This window comes from Panulirus ornatus, chromosome 7 (assembly GCF_036320965.1).
Source record: "Panulirus ornatus isolate Po-2019 chromosome 7, ASM3632096v1, whole genome shotgun sequence".
NCBI lineage: Eukaryota > Metazoa > Arthropoda > Malacostraca > Decapoda > Palinuridae > Panulirus > Panulirus ornatus.
In genome coordinates, this window is record NC_092230.1 from 39,345,964 (window position 1) to 39,368,098 (window position 22,135).

The window sequence follows — 22,135 nt, forward strand, 5'->3', positions numbered from 1 at the left end:
ACGTTTTCGTGCGTTTTTGTTTAGTCGTTACTTTACATATTATTATGCTTGTATGTATCCATTTCTATGTTTATATAATTTTATCTAGTGTGTTTAAGATTGTGTTTTTGTTTGTGGTTTTGAATAACTATATTCTTATTAGATTACTTATCACGTATATGGTTGATGGGATTTTGTTTTACAGGATGTAGGAATAAAGAATCAAATACATAGTTTTGTTTATATTCTCACCTTGATACGACCCATTACATAATGTACGAATCAGACAAAGTCAAGATAAAATGAGAGATGAGCCCGAAAGAGAAACTATATCATTTAATATAACTTTATTTATCAAAATAAAGTTATATGAAACATTCATAACAAAGCTGAAAGTTTATGTTTCGCACAAACACAGGTTCAGACTTGAAATAGCATCCTCGATGCTCAACACAAACAAGTGATACAATTCTTCATCAAACATCTTTGTCGTCATTAATTCCTCACAATTAAACCAAATTCACTCTAAACTCTACCCATATTCTCCTTCACAAGTTACAAACATGTCGTTAAGATGGCGCTGGCGACGGTGTCTGACGTGTCCAATAGGTAGTTGGGTAGTTAGTACAGTTGCTCAAGCCATTGTGGTCCAGGCCAGCAAGCCGGACCCCTCACTCCAGCGAGGAGCCGGGAGGAGGTGAGGTGTAGCCAGTGTGTGTCTGTTTAATTACATTTTACCGCCGTTTTATTCGCATTGTTGTTCCGGTGTCACGTTGTTGAGAACTGTTAACGTCCCGCTGACTGTTAGAACAACGACTGGTCGACCTGAAGGACCTCCGTGCGGTGTAAATCGACTTTGAAATAAGACTTTGTCAACTGGTTGATGGCGTGAAGGCGACCAGCGGATGTTGCCAATGTGGAGGACAGATGGACGCCCGAGGACCATACTGTCCTCCTTGTGGGTCGAGACGCCCCTCACACACTGAGGACGACGCTGCTGGAGGAGGAGGAGGACCTGACCCGGCCAGGCGTGGAGGGGAGGCGCGGGGTAAGTCAGTCAGTCAGTTTTCATTTGAGATTTTTAGATATGTGTGATGATTGGCCAGACCCAGGTGAGTGAATCAGGGTTAGACGACATGATCTTTATCATTTATTATCATAATGTGGGTATTATTATCGTGTCGGACAGATAAAGAAGATCTTAAGTTATTTATGCTTCGGTTGAGATTATTATTGATGTATTGTGAACGATCGTGACCGTCATTTTCATCGTAAATCATGAATTTGTTTCCGTTATTTTGACTCGGGCTCCCAGGTGGGTGATGTCAGACACGGTAATTTTACCTTCATATATTTATATATTTATTTTACCTTCATATATGTATTTGATTTGAATCTGATATAATTTATAGACAATATAACTGAGTAGTTATATTGTCTATAAGTTATGGTGTATATTTTTACATGTTATAAAATGTTTTTATCTTGTGATTCTATACATAGATATCTATTTTACGTTTCTATTATTGAAATTCATTTTGTAGAAATTTTCGATGAACATTTCCGTGAGAAAATAGGTTTTCATACAACGTATTTTATCACATAAGACGTAAACACGTTTGGCCAAGCGTGAAGGACGTAAACACTGATGTGTTTTGTAGTGGAAGAGAATTATATTCTCAGAAAAAGGGATAGAGATATATCGAAAATATCATTAAAGCTGAATTGTTAGCTATAGGCTATATAGAAATACCATATATAGTTCCTAGAGTCATAGAAATTAGACATGGTGGCTCTAATAACTGAATTGGGGGGGTCGCCTAGTTACTGTTAGTGGTATTTTACTTGGAGTCTTATAGCCATGACTTGTTTAAGACATCCATTATGTATTCATGAGGCGGGATGGGCAAGGTATAGAAAGGGAAAATAGCCAAGAATATAGTCATGAGGCGAAACACAAGACATCAAATGAAGTCATTACCACAGACAGGTCAGTCAGGAATGTTACGTAATGGTTGATGTTCGTAACTGAAAGTAATGCATAAGTAACGCTAATGGTGTAGTTAATGGTTAAGGGTTGGGTGTTCAAGGATCATATGAGGGGAAAGTGCTACTTGATATTAATGTTGTTGTGACGAAACACACAAGATGGATGTAAGATCTTACCTGTTGTTGTGGCCAGAGGGTTGTATCACAACTGCCTGGTTGTTGCCTTGTATCTTTTTTTGTTGTTTATCATAACATCGTTACAAGGAAAACTTTTGTTATTATTGTTGTTATTGTGGTTGTTTAGCTAACTGTACTTCATTTTGTTATGATGACAAGTGATAAGAAATAGATAAGAAGAAATGTTTCTTCGGGTCGAGTCTGCTGAAGGTCATGGGTGAAGGAAATGTTTTCGTCAGTCTCAATAATCTGTTTCTTGTGAATTTATTTGGAAATCGGAAAAGTTTGAAAAGCTTGAATAAAGACGAATCTTTGTTAACATAGATAAGGAAATACGCATTTTTTTTACATTGCTGTTGTACATCATAGATAATTACTTATAGATAATTTGCAAGGTAGTTTCCACGCAAATGAATTAGGAAGTATTTTGTAGGATTACATGTAATGGTGTGAAAGAACGTACATATGAAATGTAATTTTTTGTAATGTAATCATATGGCAATTATTGCGTCTTGTGAATGACTGTATCGGCACATCTAACGCCAAACAAGCGATTTTCAAGCAATATTTATATCTATTATCACCGTATCTTCAGTTTCTCACTCTCCTGGAGATTCCTTTTCAGCACAATTCCCGTTTTCTTACAAAAAGAAATGGCGTTGTGGCGATTTTCTTCCCTCCACCCGTGTTCATGTTGTCTGACGTCGTCAGCCGCTCGCTCACTGTGTTTGTCCAAATGTCAAGTTTCCTGTGGAGGTCTGGTAGTGAGGTTGGCTCTGTGTGGAGTACACTGCCCAAGATTGTGTGTGTGTGGGGGGGGGTTTGGAGGTATACTGCTTACGATGATGTGTGGGTCTTGGAGGTGCTGCTGCTTAAGATTGTGTGTTGTGGGTCTTGCAGACTCTCGTCTATGACCTCGATGTTCTCTAGATGAACAAGAACTGCGTAATCAGTGACTTCCTATGTTCTTTAGATGAACAGTTCCTGCATGATCAGAGAGTGACTTCCCATGTTCTTTACTCGTCGTGCCTGACTGCATGACGTAACGGTATGCCCGTATGTTCTCCAGACGCGCATGCGAGGCATTCCCAACACTGTCCTATCCTTAGCCATCACCTCCCGACGAAGGACTCCTCCAGGAGGTTCCCCCCCCCCCTCAAGCCGTGCGATGGAACGCAGCGACGAGAGGTTGGAGGAGGAAGTGGAGGTGATTAGTGGAGGTTGGAGCACAAGACTTCAAAAGTCCTTCTCGGGGTTGCTTGAGGGTGTAGTTGTCGCTAGCCACAGGCCACACTCAAGGGTGGGGGGCAAGAATAGCCTTTGATGGTGTTCCTCCTCTTCTTCCTCCTCATCCTCTTCTTCTTCCTCCTCTTCGTCCTCATCCTCGAGTGAGTGTTGACCTCCAAGGATGAGCTCGTTTGATCTGCCCACCATTGAGAGGGAGGTGATGGTAGGAACGTTATTGTTTACTTTTGTTTGTTTCCAGACCACATCTGACACACGCACACACACCAGCAACACATCTAGTACACACACACTCACACACACAGCAACACATCTGTCTCTCTCGTTCATGAATAAATAGCAAGACTTCATCTTGGACGCTGATGGAATCTTTGAGTCGGTCCTTGATACACTTGAGGGTGTACTAAGATAGATAGATAAGTAAGGTCATTCTTTGGCTGGGTTGTATCGTCATTGGACTAAAGTACAATCTGTTCATGAAAATGTTTTTCCCCAAAATGAGTTCTATCATTTCCCTGCTACTGGACGCAGCGCAGCCTGCCTTGAAGCTGTGGGAGTCCCTTAAGGGTGATCCGGGTGTTATATAATAAAGATTTTACATCATTACGTTTTCTGATTGGAAAATGCAGCTTTTTTTTTTTTTTAACCAGGACTTCGATGAACACCTTTGCTTTTATTGGCTTTAGTTGATTACGTTTACCATCACACTTTATAAAGAAAGGGTGATAAGCATATTATCATATCTTAACATCACTCAAAAGAACACTATGGGTGTCTATACAAAGCATAAAAGACGGTTAAGTCTAAAGATGCAATGTGAAGAGGAATTTTACACACACACACACGAGGAAGCATTTGACACTGTACCACACTGGAGGATGGTCAAAAAGCAGGATTTGAAAATGCATGCGAATAATGACAGTCATGAGGGAGGTATAAAGCCAGGGAGATTGCACCAAATTGCAACGGGACCTCGACAAATTCCAAAGTTCTGATGAAATGTAACCTGATGGGACATAGTTAAAGAAGGCTTCTGCTTGCACGAGTTTAGATGAGAAAGACAGCCAACAAGAGGCCTGATTGGCCCCACGTCTGGTTTGTCTGGTAAAAAAAAAAAGTTTAATTTGACAAGAAAATGTAATCCCGCTCCGCAGTTTTAGCCTTCTAGTGTCCCTATTACCGCTGTCGTTTATAATTTCTGGCGTATTTCTCAGGGTATGCGAATACTTCTAGCATGAAATAAGCTAAGGGAATATACGTGAGAGAAGGACTTGGGAGTTCACATCGTCCCCCAACCTTTAGCCAGTCTCTCTCTCTGCTTCGTAAATGAGACTAATTGCCTACTGGCAAATATTAGGTCAGGGTTCATGGATAATGAAAGTTTCAGCAAGCTGGTCACATTCATTTTTAGGTCAGAAATAAGTGTGTATGTGTTTTTCTCAAGTCGTCACCGCACTGAAGGAGGACAGAGAAATAATAGAAAAGGTCCAGAAAGGTCAGAGTCTTAGACTTTGTCCGTAGAAGTGAGAAGAGTAAGGTGGGCGGGTGACTGGTTTGTTGAAGTTAGCGGTAAACAGTTCTTCGTAGGTAAGGATAGAGCATCCATAAGACGCATGAAATTTAGCAGGAAAAAAGTTAGTCTAAAGAAGTACTTCTCATAGTTTGTGAGTGGTGGATTAATGGAATACACTGAGTTATGAGACTGTGACTGTGGACATCATATAGAAGTTTAAGAAGTTTGGTAATAGAGAATGTTTAGAAGATGGGGCCCCTCACGAGTGAAGAACTACCTCCCCGTGCAGTACAAGATGGTAACTACACACACACACACACACATAGAAACACGTACATATAGTTTCATATTTTTCACACATTTGGGTGACGGATGCGGATGACTAGTTTGGATGACGGTTTTGGTTGATGATTCCACATGTCAGATTAAGATGACGGGCTTGGCTTATGTGTTCAGATGTCTGGTCCAGATGGGGTCAAACGTAAAGATCTGAAAATCGTTTTCTTTCCTGACAGTAACCAAGTCTATATCCTTGGATTCTACTGCGTTGTGGGTGACTTGGTTCATAATGCATCATTTCATATAAGTTTCTTTTGAATGACATATTTGCCATCATCATCATGTGACCCATTCACCTCACCTGGACTAACTAGTATGACCCTTATAATAATAGAAAAGTAATACATTATTTTAACAGAAAACGGATTCCTGTTCTGAGGCCATTCCGTCGAGGGATCAGACATACCGGGCTCTGAAAAACTCTCTTTCCTCTGGCTCCCACATAGCAATTATCGCTGCCTGTAATCACTGCAAGCACGTTATCAGCGAGGCGAGGCGTTCCTTTATCCAAAGGCAGTGTGATAACCTCTCCTCGTCATCCACTGATGGGTCTTTCTAGTCTTTAGCTAAGGGCGTCGCTAACAACTTCTGTCGCTCTGTGTTTCCTGCACTTCTCCGTTCTGACGGTACTATAGCTGTCTCTCCCGTAGGCATAGCAACTCTTTGCTTCCCGTTTCTCCTCTCACTCCATCTTGGATGACTCTAACATTCTTTCACCCCCTGATGCTCCTCTTACTAATCCTATGCCCCTTTCTATCATCCCTTTTCGTATAGTTCACAAAGCTCTTGTGTCTGTGGTCACAAGCAAGACTTTACGGGCCAGATGGCGTCTATCCTCGTGTTTTTAGGGAGTGAGCCACTGATTCTGCGACTGTCCTTGCTCGTCTCTTCTCCTTGGAAACATTTATTAACACATCCCAACCCAAAGTAAGGATGACCATTCTAACCCCACAAACTATCCTGTTACCCTGACTTTTTACTTGTTATCAAAGTTTCTGAATCTATCCTTCTCCCGAATCCTCTTCTAGCGTCTTAAATCCCCTACTCTTCTCTTGTCATGTGTATGGGTCTTGCTAGGCGAGGGTCGCTGGTGGTGATGTGATGTCCTTTTCTATCTGATTAACGTCGGGTCATCCCCTCTCGGAGGAGGCTTGGGTGAAGCGTATGTTGTTGCCTCTTGATATATTAAAAGCTTTTGACCCCGTGTGGCATCAAGGGGGGCCCTCATCTTCAAGGATTTCTTTTTTTTTTTGTTTACCTCCTTCATTTTGGTACTCCATATCTCCCTTCCTCTCTGACCCACTTGTCTCGGTAATTGCTTCGATGGATCGACCTCTCCTTCTTTCCCTAGCAGCACAGGTGTCCTGCATGATTCTGTCCTGTCTCCTGCACTCCTACTCCATCTTAACAACAATGTCTGTTCTTCCAAGGATCACCCAACACACTCGTATGTCAACAACTCGACACTGCTTGCTTCCAATTCCTCCAGATCCACTTCATCCTCTCTCTCGCTTGATCTGTTTTTTTTTTTTTTTACTCGTCGCAATGTCCTCTATCAACTCTGACAGGATTTCCTAGTGGACAAATATAGCCTGGTCAAATTTCATGCCACCAACACCCCATTTCCGCCCATCTCTGTAAAATCCCCTCGTGGCTTACCAGTTTCATTTGATGACACTGTAGGTCCGCCACGCAACACAGTTGTCATATTTAAGATCACTTTACCATCTAATCATTCTCGTGAACTTCATGTTGCCCAAATAGGTTAGTCCTCCCCTAAGAAATTGGGGGTCCAGGACAGATTCCGAAAACTTTTTTCTGAGTTGTTCCGTTTATACAAAAGGAAAAGGATTGACCCGTCCTTGTGTGGAGTACTGCTCTCACATACGGCGATGCTCTCGGTGCTAAATATGCTTAACAAGACAGAGTAGAATCTGAACTGATTCGACTTATCCACTCTCGTAATCTGATCTCACAACTTGATCCCACCTGCCCTCCGCCGCAGTGTTGGTTCACTTTCCTTATTCTTTAGATATTAAACGGATTTCAGCTCCCGAGAGCTGGCTGCTTGCTTGCGTCCCCCAACCCGACCCATTAGCTCACGACACGCACTGCAAGCTACTGCGTCACGTGATGACTGTGTGGCAGCTCAAGGGCGAAGAGCCGTTGTGGTATCTGTTTCTTTCCTTACATCACTAAGCTTTGGAACTCTTTATATCCCCCACGCATGACATGCCTACCCACTTTGACCTGACCCTTCTGTAAAAGGCATGTCTTCCATTCTCTCTCAAACTCTTAAAACATTTTTGCTTTTCCCTTCGTTCGTTTCTTTTTTCTCCTCTCTAAACCCTTTTTCTTATCCCATTACATCTGTGGTCGATCTGGACTTTAATCCGTGACTGAAGCCATAAACATATAGGAAAAAAAGGTTTTTACACTAGTTTAAAAAAACGCACTTTTTTTTTTACATTAGTTTGAAAAACGCTTTTTTTTTTTTACATTAGTTTAAAGCACATATTGATCGCGCTGGACTGTTTGATTTATCAGATATACTTGTAAAACTACATCGGTGATTCGTAAGTGTGTGTATATATATATATATATATATATATATATATATATATATATATATATATATATATATATTATAACGGCACAATGTGCCTTTTTTTCACAGAGGATCAGAGTTGTAGAAACTAATGGAGTTTGTTTTTTTTTTCAATATACACGTGTGGACTATATTTTGGTCAAAGCTACCCCCCCTTTTCATGAGAGATTATACGGAAAGAAGATTAGGATTAATTGAAAGGAGTAATCTATGTTAATGAGTTATATACATGATCATAACTAGTATTATGCAAAGAAAAAAGTTTAATATTTATTCTGGTGATGTTTCTATACGTGATCATAACTAGTATTATGCCAAAAAAAGGTTTTTGTAATTGTTCTGATAATGTTACATTTAACCACGCGTCTGTGTTAAAATTCCACTCCTGCCCGGATGTTAATCAATCCTCGATGTTTATGATGTTTCATGAGAGCGATGTTAGATAACCTTTGTCAACACGTCTTCAGCATCACCAGTTTGTGTGAGGGGGGGGTGGATACTCCTCCTACACCCCCCCCCCTTCTTAAGCGACATCTTACCCCGTGGCTAATCTATCCAAAGAGGGGGAGGTGGGAGGGGAGGGGAAACTAACACGGCGTCAAATTTAACAGCCATCCATCACATCCCCCCCGAGAATTAACCGTGTGAAGCCCCTCATTGTGTGAGGGGACGAGGGGAGGGGGGAAATGATAGTAACATTACAAGCTAATCTCGACCTTATGGACGTATTATCTTTCCAAAATGTTCCTACCAAACCCCACCCATTACCATCAGGGCGATTTTGTGTGTGTGTGTGTGTGTGTGGTGTTTTAGTAAGATTAGAAATTTGTGTTTGGAATCGAGTGGTTCTATGTAATTTACTTCCTATATCCCAAAAGATGTTAATCCTGCTAAAAGGTGGTGGGAGGGGGAGGAGGGGGGGGGGAACGTGACGGGGAGGGGTAGGGGTGGGGGGTAGGTGGAGGGGGGGTCAGATGGTTAAGGGAGGAGTGAATGGGTGAAGGGAGGAGGAGGAGGGAGATTAAAAAAAAGGGGTGTTAAGGTAGAAAAGGAGTTGGAGTGGGGGGGGGAGGAAGGGGAGATCTTGTAAAGTAGAGAGAGAGAGAGAGAGAGAGAGAGAGAGAGAGAGGGAGAGAGAGAGGGAGGAGGCTTCCTCAGAAAGAGTGAGATCAGCAGTCTTGATTGTGGGATGAATCTGGGTTGACGGGGGTGTGGCCGGTGTGGTGGTTTGTGGTTGACGGGGGTGTGGCCGGTGTGGTGGGTTGTGGTTGACGGGGGTGTGGCCGGTGTGGTGGGTTTGTGGTTGACGTGGGTGTGGCCGGTGTGGTGGGTTGTGGTTGACGGGGTGGGATTGTGGTTGACGGGGGACCATGAAGAGTGATGGTGAATTAGGGATGGTTGTGGATGGTTGTGTGGTGGTTGATGGTGGTTGTGGGCGATGATGGTGTGGTACACACACACACACACACACACACACACACACACACACACACACACGACACTGCTGATACAAACCACAAACAAAACAAAAAAATCTCGTTATGCAAACGAGGTAATCTTATAGTTCGCAGCTTTTGAGACGAACAGAGAACCTCAGTGATGCCCTGTAGTGAAGACACCCCCTTATTGTACCGGGTGCCCAACCCATGTTCTCGAGTTTTAGAAAACGTATTGTGTCGTGGACGCAAGGCACAGTGCCATGTGTCCGTCCAGGGGAACCCTCCCCCCACCACACGGGGGCCCCGACCAGGCCCCTCGACACGACCTGGGCCCTCTCGGTATGGGCCCCGCCCTACCTCACCAACCCACGTGCCCGCGCAGGATTACATATTAATACTTTGTTTCCATCTGAACCTATAGGGGGATCCCCTGTAGCCCGTGTTAATGGTGAGGCGACGAGGGGTCGACCTGAGGGAAGCGAGGTCGACCTGAGGTCGGGAGGAGGAGGAACAGGAGGAGGAATCGACCTAAGAAGAGGGGGTCGTACAGGTCGACCTTGAGTGTGAATAGGGTCGGAAGTCAACCTGATCCTAGCCCGATAGATGGGGTTTGGGGACGTGTACCAGAGGGAGGGGGATTGATGGGGTGGGGGGAAGGGGGGATTATGGAACGAAGGTGGTGTTGGTTTGGAGATCATTAGGAGTACTGGTCGACCTGGGTGAGGCTCAACTAGTACACACACACACACTCCCAACAAGCCTTATAAAACCGAGCAGCGCTTCGACTGTCGTAAACCGGAATTTTGCGTCCATATCATCCTCCACTGCACTAGTGCCCCAGCAGCAGCAGCAGCACCACCTCCTCCTCCGCTCTCTCTCCTGTCCACCTCACTGGCCCTTGCTACCGTGCCTTTGACTGACGTATCAATTACTTCCATATCTATCTCTTATCTATCTATTATCTACACGTTCTTTCCCATCTCGTTTTCTGTTTCATGCAGAAGACCAGGGTGTCTGTCTGTCTGTGTACACTGGTATGATCTGGATCTCCAGCCAATAGATCTGGCCCCAAACTTGCCAACCAATTGAGAATTTCGTTGTTTATTTAATTCCTTTTATCTTCGCCTCGTATGCTCTCTCTCTCTCTCGTTGTCATTGTTGGATACAACGCTGACATAAAGAATTCAGATGGAAAATAAAAGCTGTGTATAGTCCAGAATAAATTGTGTGTGTGTGTGTGCTGGGAATATCCTGGTTGACTGACATTTGGTTGTTGGGGGGGGGGTGTAGGGTCTGTTGTGGTGGTTTGTGGAGTCTGTTGTGGTGGTCTGTGGTGGGTGTGTTGTGTGGTGGTCGATTGTGGTGTGGTTTGTCATAGTGTGGTAACATGTGGTGTGGTTTGTGTCAGTGTGGTAGCATGTGGTGTGTGTAGGCTCCATTGTGGTAAGTGTCGTGGTGTGAGTTATAGTGAGATGGTTTGTGGTATGGCGTGTGTTGGGCACTGGTGGTGGTTTGTGGTGTATAGCTTCTCTTTTTCTTTCTATGCTGGGAGTAGAGGTGTGGTGTCTCGTCCCTCAGAAAACCACTGCTTCTCTTTCGTAACGTACCAAAGACCTTCCATCCATCTGTTCCTCCCGGGCGTCTGCACCGCGGACCATCACACCAAGTGGGGCATCACAGACCCATCTTCTCCGACCGTGTGTAGGCACGAGCACGTGCGGTGTTACGTCTGCAGCGCACGCGTCATGCACGCGCAGCCAGCCACCACGTGGCTGTAGACACACTGCCAATGGCGACGGGCCAAGCCAGTGTTTTTACGCGGAGGGCGGAGTGGCAACTTGCCATAGATTAAGAGGAGGAGGAGGAGGAGGAGGAGGCGATGGTAGAGGTGGACGAGGAGATGGTAGAGGAGGTGGACGAGGAGATGGCGTATAATCGATGATGATTTTTGAGGTTATATATCGTGCCAAGACAACATAGACCACGAGGAGAGATAGGTTGTATGTCACGGCTTTAGCGTTGACCTACAACCTACAGCAACACCCCCTGCCCCACCCAACAACCCATCCCCCCCCTACAACTCCCCGAAGACCAGTTTATGGTCAAAGTCCCAGTGTCGCCCAGGACGATCTCTATCTTTCCAAAGGTTCCTTGCGGATCGAGGCTGCGCTCCTTCCAGTAGCAGGGAGATGTGAACGCCTTTAGAATGAGGAGTTGTCTTCTGACGAGGCCGTACTCGCAGAGATGGAGCCTAGCAACAACTTTACACACATAAACTGGTCTTCATTCCTATCTCTCAGGCTTCTGCAGCGCTCGAGAAGTCGACCACGTCCACTGGTCAGGACCATAGGTCATTAAGTGTAGTCGAGTGTTTCTGTGTGTTTAGATAGTGCCGGGTAGATAAGTAGAAGTGCCCGGTGCCTCACAGGGCATGAAGGAACTAGGTGTTTGTAGTAGTGGTGTTGGTGATGCGTGATGTCCAGAGCGTGAGAGAGTGACTCGTATTTGTCTAGGGAGTGTTGTTTCTGATGAGTGTATATCTTGTAGGACGGAGTTTACGACTGAGTTGGGAGGGCAGTTCTTTAGTGATTGTCGGGTTATTTTAGTTCGTATGTGTTTTGCCAGTCTTAAATTTGCTTGAGGGGTTGGAGGAGGGTGAGGGATCTGTGAGGTAAATGTGGTGAGAGTCAGGGGTAAAATTTCCTACTTGTTGGTTGGTGGATGGTTGTGGTGCGGGGACGGAGGTGGAGGGGTTAGAGGATCGAGTGCAGAGCATGTTGGAGTGTGAATGTATATAGGGAGGATCTTTGTTGCACTGTGTATAGGTTTCCGATTGTGTGATTCATAGGTAGTCGGTTATTGTCTCGAGTGTACTATTGTGTGTGGTGTGCAAGGTGAGTTACGTAGATATGCTCTTGAGAGGGTTGGGGAGAAAAAACAAAGGCAGGTGAGGGTTAGTTTAGAGTGGAGTGGATGAATTGCTTGTAGATGATGATAAGGGACGTGTCAGTCGGTGTTCTAAAGGCACCTAGTTTGTGTATTATTGCCTTTGTCTTGACGTTTTGTTAGTGTCGGGTGTGAACGTGTGTTGAACGTCGTGTATGATGTTTAGAATAGGCGTCATTTTGCTCGCTGGCAGAGCCTGTCTATCCCAGGTAACTAAGAGGATGTGCAATGGACTTTGTGTGGAGGGTTAAATGAATGATTAAGAGACTTTTGGAGATGCAGAAATTCTGTGGTGGGTGAACCATCATTGTTCCAGTCGTGTATTGTGACTACATGTTTGTTGTCGCTGCTGTGGTTGTCGTGGGTGTTGTGGTTGTGAGGTCGTATTCGCCTGATAGGAGGATCATGTTGTGGTTTGCCTGAGGTTATGTGGGGGGGGGGGGGGGGGGTTGGAAGCACTTAAAAAGAACTAGGGAACGAATCGCTCCTTGTGGAACTCCTTTGTCTAGTTTAAGTGTTTTAGGGGTTATTAATTATATATATATATATATATATATATATATATATATATATATATATATATATATATATAATGATAATCCCTGGAGCACGACGGTACGACCCTGGAGCAAAACTGTACGAACCTTGAGTAAGATGTTACGACCCATGAGTACGACAGTCTGACCTCTTAAGCATTCCTCTCATGGATCAGGTCATAGGTCAGGTCGTTGCACCGTAGGTGGTTACCGTCGTGCCCAATCAGCTTAACATCCTTGATGCACTGCCAACTTCCCGTTTTCTTTAATGTCACGTCAACACGGCGTCGAAAATCAGTCGGACCGTAAACACGACAATGCAAATTATTCCGTCATGCACCACTTCACCCAAACCAGGCAGTAACTTGTCCACTGTCCATCCTGATGGAAAATTGCCTCAAGGGTAGTTAGGTAGATGGCTAACAATTTCCTTGTTTTTTTTTTTTTATGGGGAAACTGGTCGGTAAGGGCGAGTGGCTAGGCTTGTACTGTGGTAATTTCGCCCCTTAGTCGGATGCTGTTCTTGCCTAGCACGAATTCAGTCAGTGGAATTTTTTCAGAACTGTTTACTTTACCATTGTAGGGTGCTAGTGTGTGTATATATTATATATATATATATATATATATATATATAATGTATATAGAGGTGTTACCGGGCTCCGCCTGCTCTGGGTTATACACCGGGCGAGGCTGTATTGTTGGAGATAGTCTCGTGCAAGAATTCATTCCAAAGAAACCTACATTTCCCTGCTGCTGGAAGTAGCGCAGCCCATATAGAGGTGAAAAACAATGTTTCTTCGTGCTCCAGGATCACCACTTTTACTGGAGCTTCCGCAGCGCTCAGGCAGTTAGCCACTTGCAATTGCCGTGACCGAAGGTTAGAGCAGGAGATAGGTGAGGGGTCCAGACTGGGAGATGGGTGGGGGGTCCAGAGCGGGAGATGGGTGAAGAGTCCAAAAGAAAATTTAAAGATAACTCGACCATGTCTCGGGCACGTAGTTTCAGAAGTGTGTACGTCTGATAGCGTGGATTAAGACTGTTGATTGCCTCTACTGCTTATCAAATTATTGACTTGTGGAGGCACGGTCTGTTTTGTTATAGGGATGCTGAAGCGAAATGGAGCGGCGAGCTTATGACTTCCACTTAGGAACTGGTTGTGTTGGGTGGAAGAGAATCGTGTGTCCAGTACGTCAAAGTATAAGAATTTTTGTCTCACTTTGTGTGTTTGTTAAATGTTTCTAATTACTCTGTAAATTTTTTTTGTTCTGACTTATTCTGTTTCGCGTGGCTTGAGGCTTGGCTGTGTTTGCTTTGGGAGCGTGGAAGACCATGCAGGTGAGGCGTAGCTTAGGGTGGAGCGGTTGATTTGTTAACAGGGGGAGGATAGTAAGGGATTCTATTTTGATCGCTCGAACCGGTAATCCGAGTGCGTTTAGTTTGTTCACGACCTCTGCGTTGTGTTGTTTTTGTGGGGAGGTGAATGTTATGTTATGGAGTTTTGTACAATGAGATTGACTGACCTGACTTAAGGATGACATGTGGGGTACGGTGAGCGCAGGTTGAGTTCCTGTCTGGCTTGGGTTAGCAAAGTGGCCGTGGAATCCTGTGGGAAGTATATATATATAGTGCGTAGGAACGCTTACTACCATATAACATAACTAACCTCCAACAGCCAGGATCGAACCTGGGACCCCTGCGTAGGAGTCGGAAGCACTACTGCTAGGCTATATATATATATATATATATATATATATATATATATATATATATATATATATATATATTTATGTGATAGAATGTAAGAAAGTAAATTCTCGATTAATATGGGTAAAACTGAAAGTTGATGGAGAGAGATGGGTGATTATTGGTGCATATGCACCTGGGCATGAGAAGAAAGATCATGAGAGGCAAGTGTTTTGGGAGCACCTGAATGAGTGTGTTAGTGGTTTTGATGCACGAGACCGGGTTATAGTGATGGGTGATTTGAATGCAAAGGTGAGTAATGTGGCAGTTGAGGGAATAATTGGTATACATGGGATGTTCAGTGTTGTAAATGGAAATGGTGAAGAGCTTGTAGATTTATGTTCTGAAAAAGGACTGATGATTGGGAATACCTGGTTTAAAAAGCGAGATATACATAAGTATACTTATGTAAGTAGGAGAGATGGCCAGAGAGCGTTATTGGATTACGTGTTAATATATATATATATAATTAATACATAACAGCGGTTTTCATGTATTAACGACCGTTCGGAAAGAACGTATATGATCACATATTTTTTCCCTTAAGAGTTCATTGAATAAAACTTGGATAGTTTGTTCGTAAGATGTTTAGGAGATGATATATATATATTTTTTTTTGCCCGATGGGATCAGAAAGTTTATAAAACTTTGGATCGACCACGAAGGTATACCAAAGTTTTCAAACTTTAGGAGCATCTACCACGACGCCCATGTTAAGGTTGTCGAGAGAAAAAATAAGTTTTGAAGAGTAGTATTAGAAACTTTTACATATCTATACCTGTCTTGTGTATATATGTCTTTGTGATCTTTGTCTATCTATTCATCTATCTATGTATGTAATTCGATCACAAGTAATTAGAATGTTAGATGCTAAGATATATGTCATAGGCAACTAAGAATGGTACATCTCATTGTTAGATACATTGACAGAAGTTAGGTAGAGCCATATACACAAGTTAGAAGGTTCAGTGATAAATGTTAGAAGACACTGTGACCGTTAGAGACGATAATAAAAGTTAGGGTCACACACAGACGTTAGAAGGCTCAATAGTAAATGTTAGAAGGCAGCGTGAGCGTTAGAAACGACTGTGAGTGTATCAAGATGAATGGAATGTTAGACACGACCATGTGAATGTTATCTCGCTGCTGGTATGGATGATAAAAGTTCAGAATGAATGTTAGGAAATGTTGGTTCGGCCGAGGCAAATGTTGGCCCGCGGCCCTGGCCTGCCTATTGTGGCCCGCATGGTGAGGGCTGGTGGCACTAGGGCCACATAATGGTGGCCCTGATATGGCCCTCCATGAGTAGACAGGCTGGCCAGAGGGTTCGACCAGGAAGTTGACATCAGCAGCTGGTTGATCGACCAGGCCATGTTGGCGGTGGGGTGGGAGGGTGGGATCGAAAGGTGGTTGAGTGAGGGGGGGTGAGTGGTGGTGGAGTGGGGAGGGAGAGTGGTGATGAGTGAATGGTGGTGGAATGGGGGGGAGGAGCGAGTAGTGATGGAGTGGGGGGGGGGAGGAGGCGAGTAGTGATGGAGTGGGGAAGGTGAGTGGTGATGAAGTCTGGGGGGGGGGGGGGGGGTGAGGGGTGCCCCTATATCGAGGGGGGGGGTGTATGCTCCTTGTCAAGCGTACACCCTAGATGCCTACCCCATAATGGGGGGTTCGAATCCCAGTGTAACGTGCACACTTCTAACACACACACTGGTTCACTGAGTTGGTATGTAAAGCTAAGGATAAAAGGAATTATGGTCTATTGGCAATGCCGGTGGAGCAGGTTCGAACCCCAAGCGAGTCGAAGAATTAATATAATAAACGTTTATTATGTTCTCGATACTAAGAAGTAAGTCTGTTCATGTATTTCATTTGAACAAGAATAAAACACGCAAAAATAATTCTAATTCATTTTAGATCATTTTGATTCTAATAACATTCATAGTTCTATATTCCTACGAGTCCACGGGGAAAATGAAACACTATAAGTTCCCAAGTGCACTTTCGTGTAATAATCACATCAGGGGAAACACGAGAGAAGTAAAAGTCAGTTGATATACAACGAAGAGACGAAGCTAGGACGCCATTTGGTAGACATGTGATTGTCCAAGACATGTTTACCAAATGGCGTCCTAGCTTCGTCTCTTCGTTGTATATCGACTGACTTGTACTTCTCTCGTGTTTCCCCTGATGTGATTATTACACGAAAGTGCACTTGGGAACTTATCGTGTTTCATTTTCCCCGTGGACTCGTAGGAATATCTTGATCACGCGCAAAATTGTGATCCTTTCAAATATATATATATATATATATATATATATATATATATATATATATATATATATATATTCCTGGATATAGGATGATTAACACCATATTATCCAGTCATTATACACATCCTTGGCCCTAATATACCTTATTGTATCAAGCAATCATCGTACTTATCATACCTGAATATACACAACGAAGATTGAATTTCCCGTAGCGTTAGTTCAGAAGAAATAGGGAGAAAGGAAATTGGTAATGGAAATTGGGTGTGCCAAATTGGTAGAGAAATTGGGTGTGCCAAATTGGTAGAGAACACTGATAGAGAAAATTGGTTGAGCCGCATCTTAACACATTAAGGGTATACGAAACCAATTAGATTTCTTCCATTTACTGTGTCTAAATGTTAGTTGAAGTTAGATAGATATTGCGTGGATGTTGGAAGTTGAAAAGGTCATTAAGAGTGTAGAGGAACGGTTGTTTGATTTGAATATATTTTCCCTGATATTTTCTTTTTAATTATATTTTTCCAATATTGGGACGACTGATTTGGTCAACAGAGTGAGGCATAGGTGGTTTGATGAATGTAGTTTGATAGTGATTCATTATTTATTATTAATGGTAGTAGTAGCAGTGTTAGCATTATTATCATTATTACTTATAAATGTTCTTTATTGAATCTCCAAAGGGAATAGAATTATAGGATTGCTTGAAAGGTCCAGATCCACCAGCCTGGGGTCAAGGGAGAGAGAAGAGTATGGTGGGTGGGGGTGTTTGTGTGTTGGGTGGGGGGGGAGGAGAGACCGTGAAGGTGTAGAAGCGATGCTAATCAAAAATAGTTTCCATGGGGGTGGGGGGAAGATTTAGAAAGGTCAGGTCAGGTTGGAACTTCCGGGTCAAAGGTCGACCGAGTGTTATAATCCCTTGTGACCTGTACTAACCATATTGTTTAATACGTCACTTGAACTTCAGTGGCTGTTGTTAAAGAGCGTAGATTAGATTTTTCTTAAATTCCAAAGCAATCATTCTCTCTCTCTCTCTCTCTCATATAATTAACCCCTCTTCCCCCCTCCACCACCTCCTGATGCCTTCCTTAATAATGAGTTTTAAATGACGCCGCGAGAGATGTACACACAGTTCTCTTGCGTCCTTGGGGTGCGAAAGATTCATGTAATGGTGCCCCTATATCATCTACCTTAACGTTATATTTTCCGCCACCCCCCCTAAGGATGATGAAGTAAAGCAGTTATTTCGCCTGTCTGAGAAGGTTGTAAAATACTTGTAGTTTATTTACTCCCGTGAGAGAAAAAGAAATAATTCATGTATTCTCTCGCTCTCTAATTAACTTTTAAAACTTAAATTATAGTACTTTTGAAATTATTTATTTTCCTTTATTTCTTATTGTGATATTTAATCCACGCCCTATAATTATCTACCATAGAAAAAAGTAGATTAGCTTCTTAATAATGATAATAAGTAATCTAACTCCAGTTAGAGCCAGTTACAACTGGTGAATAGTTATTAGTAAACATCCAACGTAGTTTACCTAAGAAGACGACTGAAGTAGTTAATTCTTCTTCATATCTGTATGACCCGACTGGCCAAAGCTGCTTCCTCTTCTACACTACCACATCCTTATACTTTAATCTCTGCCATCGTTTCAACTCTAAAAGCTGCGTTCATACCGACTGCGGAAAATAAAAAAAAAAAAAAAACACCCATTAATCGTTTTGTGTATCTTGAGTTTCCTACCTTTGTAGCTAATTGATCCCAGATATCTCCACCTTCTATGCTTGTTTCGTATATATTCATTCCTCCCAGTTCATTCCAACAATGCTGAACGTTTCGACTATCTAGCCTCGTGAAATGAAGTGTTGCTTGCCTCATAAGCAAGCGCTTAAGGTCCTCTATGTAAAGAATTTCAATATACGCCACGGGGTTTCGCGACCTGGGATGACCCTGGTGGAGCTGAGGCCATAGGTTTCCCTCCGTCACCATGTTGAAGATGAAACTTGCAGCTCCTACGTCGGGAACCCGGCGATCACAACCACTTGTCCAAACACACTCGACGTCCTCCTCCTCCTCTCTACCTTTGAACCCTCTCGCTACACATACTCTTCCTGCCCCCTTAAAGAGTCCATTAACCAGTCTTGTACCTTTTGTGGCCACGTCCACCTCCCACTTTTCGCCACAAGACGCCATCTCAGGCCTGTCTCGAGAATTCAACGATCATCAGTACTCAGATTTTCTACTGAACTTCCTTAGAACTTGTACTATCTGCTTCGCTGGCCTGGATGTCTGCAGCTGTGCTGTCCATATAGCGGAGGTTATCTGGGCTGGGTTGGAGTCCCTTGTCTTTTCTCTCGGTTCTTTCCGTTTCCCATTTACAATTTGATCGCTCCTGCTCAGTTGTTGCCTGCCCGCCTCAGTAACGGAATTTACCGAGCCATGAAATTCTAATGTCTTCCCACGAAACCCTTCCTCTTCTTTCATTTCCGTTTGGAATCGCTGTCGGTCTGTTCTTCAATTCAAGCACACCGTCACAACGAAAAAGAATGGTGTTACTTCCTTTTCTGCTCATAAATCTGAGGAATTCTAGCAATTCCTTCGTTAATTCCCTTAACTTTAACAGAGGGGGAGCGGGTGGCTGTCTTGGGGTAGGCCGGGTGGGTGAGATAACAAGCCCCCCCCCCCCCCCCCCCAGGCCCACAGTGCTTAGGTCCCTCACCAACCGGCTTTGGGGGGGGCAGGGGGGGCGGGCGCCCCCCTAGAGCATAGGGCCTGCACATCTAGGGTTGTACAGAGGTATATTTCATCTCAAACAACAAACCTTCCCCTAACTTTTAAGGTTGAAGCGAACGTGTGTGAGGAACTGTGATTAACTTCTAAATTATTAATTTATGCCAGAAACTTTCATTTTCACCAAGGTGACCATGAGTGGAACATGTTTTCATTTCGGTCACCTGAATGAGAGGAAAGAACACTGGCAGCGGGTAAACCACCGTAGTCTACATGATGGGGTTTTCAATGATTCAAAAAGTCTGTTTCCCCTGATTTGCTTCCGTTTTTTTTTTTTCCTATTGGAGTCTCATTTTTCCAACTAAGAATATATTTCCATTTTCGTCGTAGAATCGTTTCGTGTATGTGCTTCAGTGTTCCATGTAGAAGACACATTTTCTATGAATATACTTGTCTGTTTTCTATACAACCCAGTTATTCTTATTTACCTCCGTTTTCTGTGTATATATATATTTTTTGTACCCACCTAGCCGTATTCCAATTTTCCTTCAAGGATCTTATCCTCGTTTTCTATACGCCCTTTGTTTTTCATGGTAGACTATACGGTACGGTCGTGCAACACACACACACACTTATTCTCTGAAGTATTCACGTCACGACAAACTTGTTCGAGTCTTTTGCTTCCCCGGGAATAAGTTCGAAGCATATCGCGTGTCATTCATTCTTCACACCCCCCAGCCCCCCACCTACCCAAGCTGCCTCGTCTTATGCATTCACAAAACTTCGCAGAATTTTAACATCCCCCCCCCCCCCCCCCCCCCCGTCGTCCTTAAGATGATTCCGTGGCCAAATTAAGTCTAAGTATTAACATTTCAGAAGATATATATATATATATATATATATATATATATATATATATATATATATATATATATATATCTATATTGTATATATATATATATATATATATATATATATATATATATATATATATATATATATATATATAATATGGAAGACAGGTTATTCTTGCATCGTGATTAAGTCTGACTCGGGGGGTTCTGTGGTATATATGATTCATATATGGTATAAGACTGTGTGATACGACCGTTACGCACGACGGTACGACCCTTAAACACGACGACTGTGATACGACCCTTGTGTAGGGCGGTCCGGCCCTTGGTCATGATGACTTAGCCTTTAAGGGTTAGGGCGTCACGCACCCAAGGCCTTACTATTGCGGTAATGGGTCAACCGCTTCGCCTTGAGAGTCGAACATGCCATTACTACACACACACACACACGCACACAGAACAACACACACACACACATTCCTCTCAAACACAGATGGGACCCCACGAGTGTAAAACCTCTCTCTCTCTCTCTCTCTCTCTCTCTCTCTCTCTCTCTCTCTCTCTCTCACACCTGCCTCTCCACACCCCACTCCTCTCATCTCAAGTAACAGGTCCATAAAAAAAAGAGAGAGAGAGAGAGCTTCTTTCTTGCCAGCCTCACGTGTTGAGGAAAGAGGAGAGGAGGAGATGGTCGGGGGGGGGGGGGGGGGGGGGATGAATGGAGGAGGAACTACACACCCCCCCCACACACACAAGGGGGGGGGATGGGGTTGGTGGAGTTCCCTCATTAGTTAAAAATAATGACCACCAGACGACTGAAGGCCCCCCTCTCCCCCCTCTCCTCCCCTCTGAGGGCTGGGCACGACCTCTCTTTAGGCTGTGGGGTTGGGGGGAGTAGGGGGGGGGATGAAAATTGGCTCAATGTCGGCTAACCACCTCACTATTTTCATAACTAGAAACAAAGATTATGATGACCCATTTATCACGGTAGATTGTGGATGTGACACAAAAGGAGGTTTAAGGGAGCGTTTTTTTTTTTTTCCGGTTAAAGTGAGTTTCGTAGCGAGGGGAAAAAATATCCGGTTAAGAGGGGATTTTTGGTTTGAAATTATTCCGGTTAAAGGCAGTTTTCTATGAAGGCGAATCCGGTTAAGGGAGTTTTATTAGTTGAGCTAGATTCCGGTTGAAGGAGATTCCGGTAAAGGGAAAGTCTAAATGTTTTGTTTATTATGCGTGCTATGTCACTGTCATCACCCTAAGAACTGGAATACACGTCGTAAGGAACATGTCCACGCACTAAAGACTGGACTTGTCGACCAAAGCGCACTTGCTTATCACGGAGAACGAGCAGTTACTGGACAGATTAAGAACATAATGTAAGGGTAATGACATTAAGGTCGCGCATCCGTTGCCAGCGTTCACAACTTCGTCCATGTTAGACTTTGCTCCACTAGAAGAGGTAACATAATTGAAAAGTGATTATATATATATATATATATATATATATATATTATACTTAATCGCTGTTTCCCGCATCAGCGAGGTAGCGCAAGGAAACACGCACACGCGCACCTCTGGTAGGATTCGAACCCTGGATAGGCCTTCCGACACCCCAGTTTCCCAGTGTGTGGTTCTCAGTGGTCCATGCTGTGAGCGACCTATGTATCGCTCGAGATGTGTGGCCGGAATCCCCCACAACCCACCCACCCAGGGGTTCGAACCCGCCTTGCGGTGTGTATCCATGTGTCTCCCCCATCGGTACATTTAT

General features: G+C 43.6%; 1 long non-coding RNA gene across 1 annotated transcript in view; it reads left to right on the forward strand.

Annotated features, from left to right (window-relative positions):
- Positions 1–557: 557 nt before the first annotated feature.
- The window catches only part of LOC139749547 (uncharacterized), a 458,205-nt gene continuing 436,627 nt past the window's right edge, over positions 558–22,135 (forward strand). The window contains exon 1 of the long non-coding RNA XR_011712988.1: positions 558–1,027. This is a non-coding gene — a long non-coding RNA (uncharacterized lncRNA). The remainder of the gene's footprint in view (positions 1,028–22,135) is intronic.